At 54.1% G+C, this 6,000-nt stretch overlaps 1 protein-coding gene across 6 annotated transcripts in view; it reads left to right on the top strand.

The window, feature by feature from the left end:
• The first annotated feature begins 4,935 nt into the window (after positions 1–4,935).
• LOC144733863 (von Willebrand factor A domain-containing protein 5A-like) overlaps positions 4,936–6,000 on the top strand; it is a 39,403-nt gene continuing 38,338 nt past the window's right edge. For all 6 annotated transcript variants that reach the window (XM_078615872.1, XM_078615870.1, XM_078615868.1 and 3 more), the window contains exon 1: positions 4,936–5,061. The gene's annotated coding sequence lies outside the window, so the exon portion shown is untranslated. The remainder of the gene's footprint in view (positions 5,062–6,000) is intronic.

The raw sequence follows: 6,000 nt of genomic DNA, 5'->3' as shown, positions 1-6,000 counted from the left end.
CAAAGGAGAGGCGTGCACCGTCGACATTTGGCTGCCACCACGGGGTGTGTGCCAAACATCGCTGGACCTTCCCGGCGGCGAGGCCCTCAATTATTTTTGCCTCGTACTCCGGGTACGCGAGCTGGGTCAACATGCGTACGTCCTTGGCGTAATCTCGTAAATCCTTGCCGGGTTGGCGGCGGTGTGCCTCTAATGCCGCCTGCGCCTCCTCCTCATCATACTTGCCGAAGCGCTCTTCGAGTTGGCACATTAGTTCCTCCCAATGAGTTTGAGCGCTTGCGGGCAAAGCTTCCACAAAGTCAGCTGCCCGCCCATCTAAATGTTGTTCTAACTGCTGCAACGCCTCCTCATCTGACCACCCATTAACCTTTTTCGCCCCCCTGATGCTGCGGGCAAACGATTTTCATGATGGAATTCCTTTGCCCGTAAATGTGCATTTGATTTTAATCTGGGTTGGGTGGCCTCTTTCCCTTGGGGGTGCGGGGGATCGTCCCGTTTCTGACACCAATTTGTCGGGGTCGCTGGCCCCCGAAGTCCCTCCGTGCTACGGGCGTATGGCAGGGGCTCCGCCGTGCGCCGACCCTTCGCTGCTCTGCGAGTAGCTGCTGCCGTCGCTGGGCTCATCGCCCGACGGCTCCCCTCCCTGGTCCGTCCCTCCGCGAGCTCGTGTGAGAGGCATAGCTCGCCGCCCGCTCTCGTTCACCTGCAAACGCTGCGTTGTCTCTCCACGGATCACGCGATATTAAACGGGGGTCAGGGGTCGGAGGGCGAATGACGCTGCCCTAACGTACACAGCTCCCCGCGGCACTCACTCACCTGGCGAACCACTGTGTACACACGCTCACCCACGCGCTCAGCTCCGCGCAGCGCTCACTCACATGGCGAACCACTGTGTACACACGCTCACGCACGTGCTCAGCTCTGCGCAGCGCTCACTCATGTGGCGAACCACTGTGTACACACGCGCACCCACACGCTCAGCTCCGCGCAGCGCTCACTCACGTGGCGAACCACTGTGTACACCCGCACACCCACACACTCAGCTCCGTGCAGCGCTCACTCACGTGGCGAACCACTGTGTACACACGCGCACCCACATGCTCACACTGCTCGACAAGATCACGCAAGGCCACGCTTCGCTATTAATGATTTATTATCTGCTACCTGGTAACTAATGTTAAATCAGTGAGTCGACGAGGCTGGCCTATTCCACTAAACCTGTACCTATTCCCTATCTATCGGCTATTATCCTACTTCACCTCCCCACTCACTGTTTGGTGGCCACGGTGGTTCGCTGCTCCCTGTGCTAACAGCGCACCTCGATGCGTCGCACGGACGTCCGGGTCGCTGGGTGGAGCTGCGGCTGGTCCTCTGGTGCTGGAGAAAAGAGACCGATTTCTCGTTTGGGCCCCCTTTTTATCCTCCCTACATCAAAGGGATGCGGCTCCGAACGGGATGGCGTCCCTCAGCCCTTCCCTAACAATGGGCTTGCGCCAGCTTGCACGCGCACGGTGGCTCCGCGGCGCCTCCACGGCGCTTTTGTTATGCTAATCGGATGTGCAGCGGCGCCGATTCCAAACACGCTCCTTCGGAGTGAGCAGGTAGGAACTTGGTTGGACAGCGCATTCGTGCACGACAGAGAGACCAATACTTTCTGGGGGGCAGTGTGGAACATTGTTCCTACATGTATTAATCTCCCTCTCATGCATGGCGCCGTGCTCCTGCGCACCCTAAACTATGCCGCCCCGTCCCTCCTCCGCCTGTCTCGTCGACCCGTGGGGGTGTGTGTGGGGGGATGTGCCTCAACCGCGGTGGCCGAATGCCCCACGCCGCGACCATACCATATTAAGGCTGGTCGCAGCGCCGCGGCGCAACGTAGCACGGGGGAGGTCGTCCAATTCCCTGATCGTCGGAAACCGGGAAAGTTAATCCCGATAAGGGTTTCTCGGATAAAAACCGGTCGATCAGGTGATCTCCCCTTCCAGCTCTATGGGTGGGGGAAAATGCGTGCGGGTGTGTTCATGTGAGGTGAGGTGAGGATGGCGAGGGGTTGGCTCCGTTGCTTGGTGGTTGCGAGGTCGGGGATGGGGCGCCTGCCGAACGGCTTCGTGGCGGCCGCATCACAGATACTTCTGATACCAATGTAATAATGCTCGTTGAGGCGACTTCTGGAATCCGTCTTTTATTCAACTTGTATTACAGCTTTCCTTCATGCTGCTGACAGGCAGCGTGAGAGGGACAGATAGAGAGAGAGAGACACTCTTCTTAGGTTTTTTCGGTAAAGTCACGTAGGTAAAACATCAAAATTAATGAAAATAAAATAAAATAAAAACAAAAATCACGACGTTTCGGAGGCAACACAAGTCTCCGTCATGATTTTTGTTTTTATTTTATTTTATTTTCATTAATTTTGATGTTTTACCTACGTGACTTTACCGAAAAAACCTAAGAAGATGATTCCTTGCAGTCATGAAAGCTTCAAATCTAGAAGAGAGAGACACTGCCACATGGCAACCCGGAGCCCTGCTCCTGCGTGGCCCCCTTCCTCTGTTCGTTCCCGTTCTGACCATGTGTCGTCCGTCTCCACCCCTATTTAATACCCGGGTCACATGGTACGTTTCCACCAATCCTGGTTAGCCTCTATGGAATATTCCAGAGGCTCCCGGGACCACGCCCCTGACTCGTCTCCCCATTGGCTGTGGCTAAAGCCAGCAGAACCAATCCTCTACAACCAGCTGTCACCTTTCCATTATGTCAGGCCCACGCCCCCTAGGCGTCCCCCCATTGGCTATGAACCAGGACCGGCAGAGCCAATCGTCGTGACGAGTTGTAATCCGTCAACGACCCGGATATAACCTCACATTACAAATACACAACCCAGGCTTCTGAGCCTCTTCCACTCCAAGGGCGGAACCATGGCGTTGAAGTTGCAGGCCATCCTACTCAAGGTATCTTCACTGAGTATTATGTTTGCTAATATTTTATTTTTAGGGATTTTGTGATCAAACTGCTCTAATATTATTAGCTTATTAAATAAATCTACAGGAGGTAATGTTAGTCTGTGATTCCCTCTACAAAAAGAGTATGAAATAATTGCATACCTTTTTTGTGCTGTCTCAGGGACTGAGGTTTTCCAGGGAACCAGCTGTGACTCCAGGAAGTCATTGGTCCCAGCCAAGAAATAGTGCATAGCACATCAACTCCCATAACACGTTCCTTCGGAGTGGGTAGGTAGGAACTTGGTTGGACAGCGCATTGGTGCACGACAGAAAGGGGAGAGGGAGGGGAGACGGAGGGAGGGGAGAGTGAGGGGAGTAGATAGTGAGGGGAGTAGAGAGGGAGAGGGAGGAGAGAGGGAGGGGAGGGGAGAGGGAGGTAAGCAAAGATTTAAAAAAACTAAAACAACAAAAAAACTAAATGATGAACGAAGCAAAGTTCCGACTACACTGAGCATCTTCTTGTTTCGTAAAATAAGTATAACCCGTAAAAACAAAGTTTTTCACTATAAATCCTTTATTTGCGTGGCAGCGAACTTAATATAAAGGATTTAAAAATATATTCGCCTGTGGAGGACGCGGGGATCGATCCCGCAACCTTTGGCATGGGAAGCGAGGGCGCTACCAACTGCGCTACTCCGCCACGGCATGTGGAGGGGTTACGCTCTGGGCTCTTATACTGTGACGTTCAGCCAAAGCAATGAATGAGTTCTATTTGAATATATGTAAAATATTTTTTTTTGGCCTAAAAAGTGTAAAATTTTGGGAATTTTTTTTCACGAACATTAATTGTCTGGAACAACGAGTCTGTGTGGAAAATATCAGCTCGATTGGATCACGGGAAGTGGGTTAAAAACTAGCGAAAGATTTGCACGGTCCTAAGCAAGCAAGCAAGCACGCAAGCAAGCAAGCATGCAAGCACGCAAGCAAGCGAACTTAATATAAAGGATTTAAAAACTATATTCGTCTGTGGAGGACGCGGGGATCGATCCCGCAACCTTTGGCATGGGAAGCGAGGGCGCTACCAACTGCGCTACTCCGCCACGGCCTGTGGAGGGGTTACGCTCTGGGCTCTTACACTCTGTCGTTCAGCCAAAGCCATGAATGCGTTCTATTTGAATATATGTAAAGTAAACATTTTTTGCCTAAAAAGTGTAAAATTTTGGGAATTTTTTTTCACGAACAATAATTGTCTGGCACAACGAGTCTGTGTGGAAGATGTCAGCTCGATTGGATCACGGGAAGTGGGTTAAAAAACGACCGAAAGATTTGCACGGTCCTAAGCAAGCAAGCAAGCACGCGAACTTAATATAAAGGATTTAAAAAGAGAGGGAGAGGGAGGGAGGGGAGAGGGAGGAGGGAGGGGAGAGGGAGGAGGGAGGGGAGAGGGAGGAGGGAGGGGAGAGGGAGGAGGGAGGGGAGAGGGAGGAGGGAGGGGAGAGGGAGGAGGGAGGGGAGAGGGAGGAGGGAGGGGAGAGGGAGGAGGGAGGGGAGAGGGAGGAGGGAGGGAGAGGTAGGAGGGAGGGGAGAGGTAGGAGGGAGGGGAGAGGTAGGAGGGAGGGGAGAGGTAGGAGGGAGGGGAGAGGTAGGAGGGAGGGGAGAGGTAGGAGGGAGGGGAGAGGTAGGAGGGAGGGGAGAGGGAGGGGAGAGGGAGGGGAGCGGAGGGGGAGGTCATTTTTTTTCCCAATGAATGTGGTGGGGGTTAGTGGGTGGGGCGAGTGGATCGTGGGTGGGGCGAGTGGATAGTGGGTGGGGATTAGTGGGTGGGGCTCGTCGATAGTGGGTGGGGGTTAGTGGGTGGGGGATAGTGGATAGCGGGTGGGGGTTAGTGGGTGGGGCGAGTGGATAGTGGGTGGGGGTTCGTGGTTAGTGGATAGTGATTGGGGGTTAGTGGGTGGGGATTCGTGGGTGGGGGTTAGTGGGTGGGGGGGGGCTGTATCCTCCCACGCGGAAGAACAACAGGCGGCTGCTGACATTCGTGCGACGTCGCGATCAGCAGCAAGCGACAGTGACAGCTGCTGTAGTGGCTGATGCGTGGTCGCCATCTCTCTTCTCTGCGTGCTGCGTAAGTAGCGAATACACGGGGGATGGTGGACTCACGACTGCTGTGCCAGGCTAGGTGCAGGAGGAGGAGAACGTCACGAGACAGACCCTGCAAGTGTATATGAGGACGACTGCTGTGCCAGGCTAGGTGCAGGAGGTCACGGGACAGACCCTGCAGTTGTCTATGGGGATGACTGCTCTGTCAGGCTAGGTGCACGAGGTCACGGGACAGACCCTGCAGGTGTCTATGGGGATGACTGCTGTGCCAGGCTAGGTGCATGAGGTCACGGGACAGACCCAGCAAGTGTCTATGGGGGTGACTGCTGTGCCAGGCTAGGTGCAGGAGGTCACTGGACAGACCCAGCAGGTGTTTATGGGGATGACTGCTGTGCCAGGCTAGGTGCATGAGGTCACGGGACAGACCCAGCAGGTGTCTATGGGGATGACTGCTGTGCCAGGCTAGGTGCAGGAGGTCACGGGACAGACCCAGCAGGTGGCTATGGGGATGACTGCTGTGCCAGGCTAGGTGCAGGAGGTCACGGGACAGACCCTGCAGGTGTCTATGGGGATGACTGGAACGAATAATAATAAAAGTGATGCATTATACATTTACCTGATACGATCTGAGAGTCGTCGTTCTAGCCACTGAACCTTTGTAACTCTGCGTTTATGATTTTTCGAGTTGGCGGATGACACCAGCAGTTCAGATAACACCCTTGAACCTTTGAGTGTAACACGTGCCCTGGAACACATCCATCATTGGGTAGACCTGCACCTAGCCTGGTACAGCGCGTTGCTACAACTGCGTCAGCTCCCTGCTGTTTACTCATGGGCATCGGCCACACCTCAGTTGCGCAATGCTGTTGCCTGCAACTCCTCTCTGCCCATGAGTTGCGCAGTGATGTTGCCTGCAACTCGGTCTCTTCCACTTGGACATCTCTGCAACCAGTTGCTCACAGCG

This window comes from Lampetra planeri, chromosome 48 (genome assembly GCF_965212315.1).
Source record: "Lampetra planeri chromosome 48, kcLamPlan1.2.h2, whole genome shotgun sequence".
Taxonomy (NCBI): domain Eukaryota; kingdom Metazoa; phylum Chordata; class Hyperoartia; order Petromyzontiformes; family Petromyzontidae; genus Lampetra; species Lampetra planeri.
Note: the sequence above shows the minus strand (reverse complement) of the source record. Positions and strands in the feature narration are given on the sequence as shown.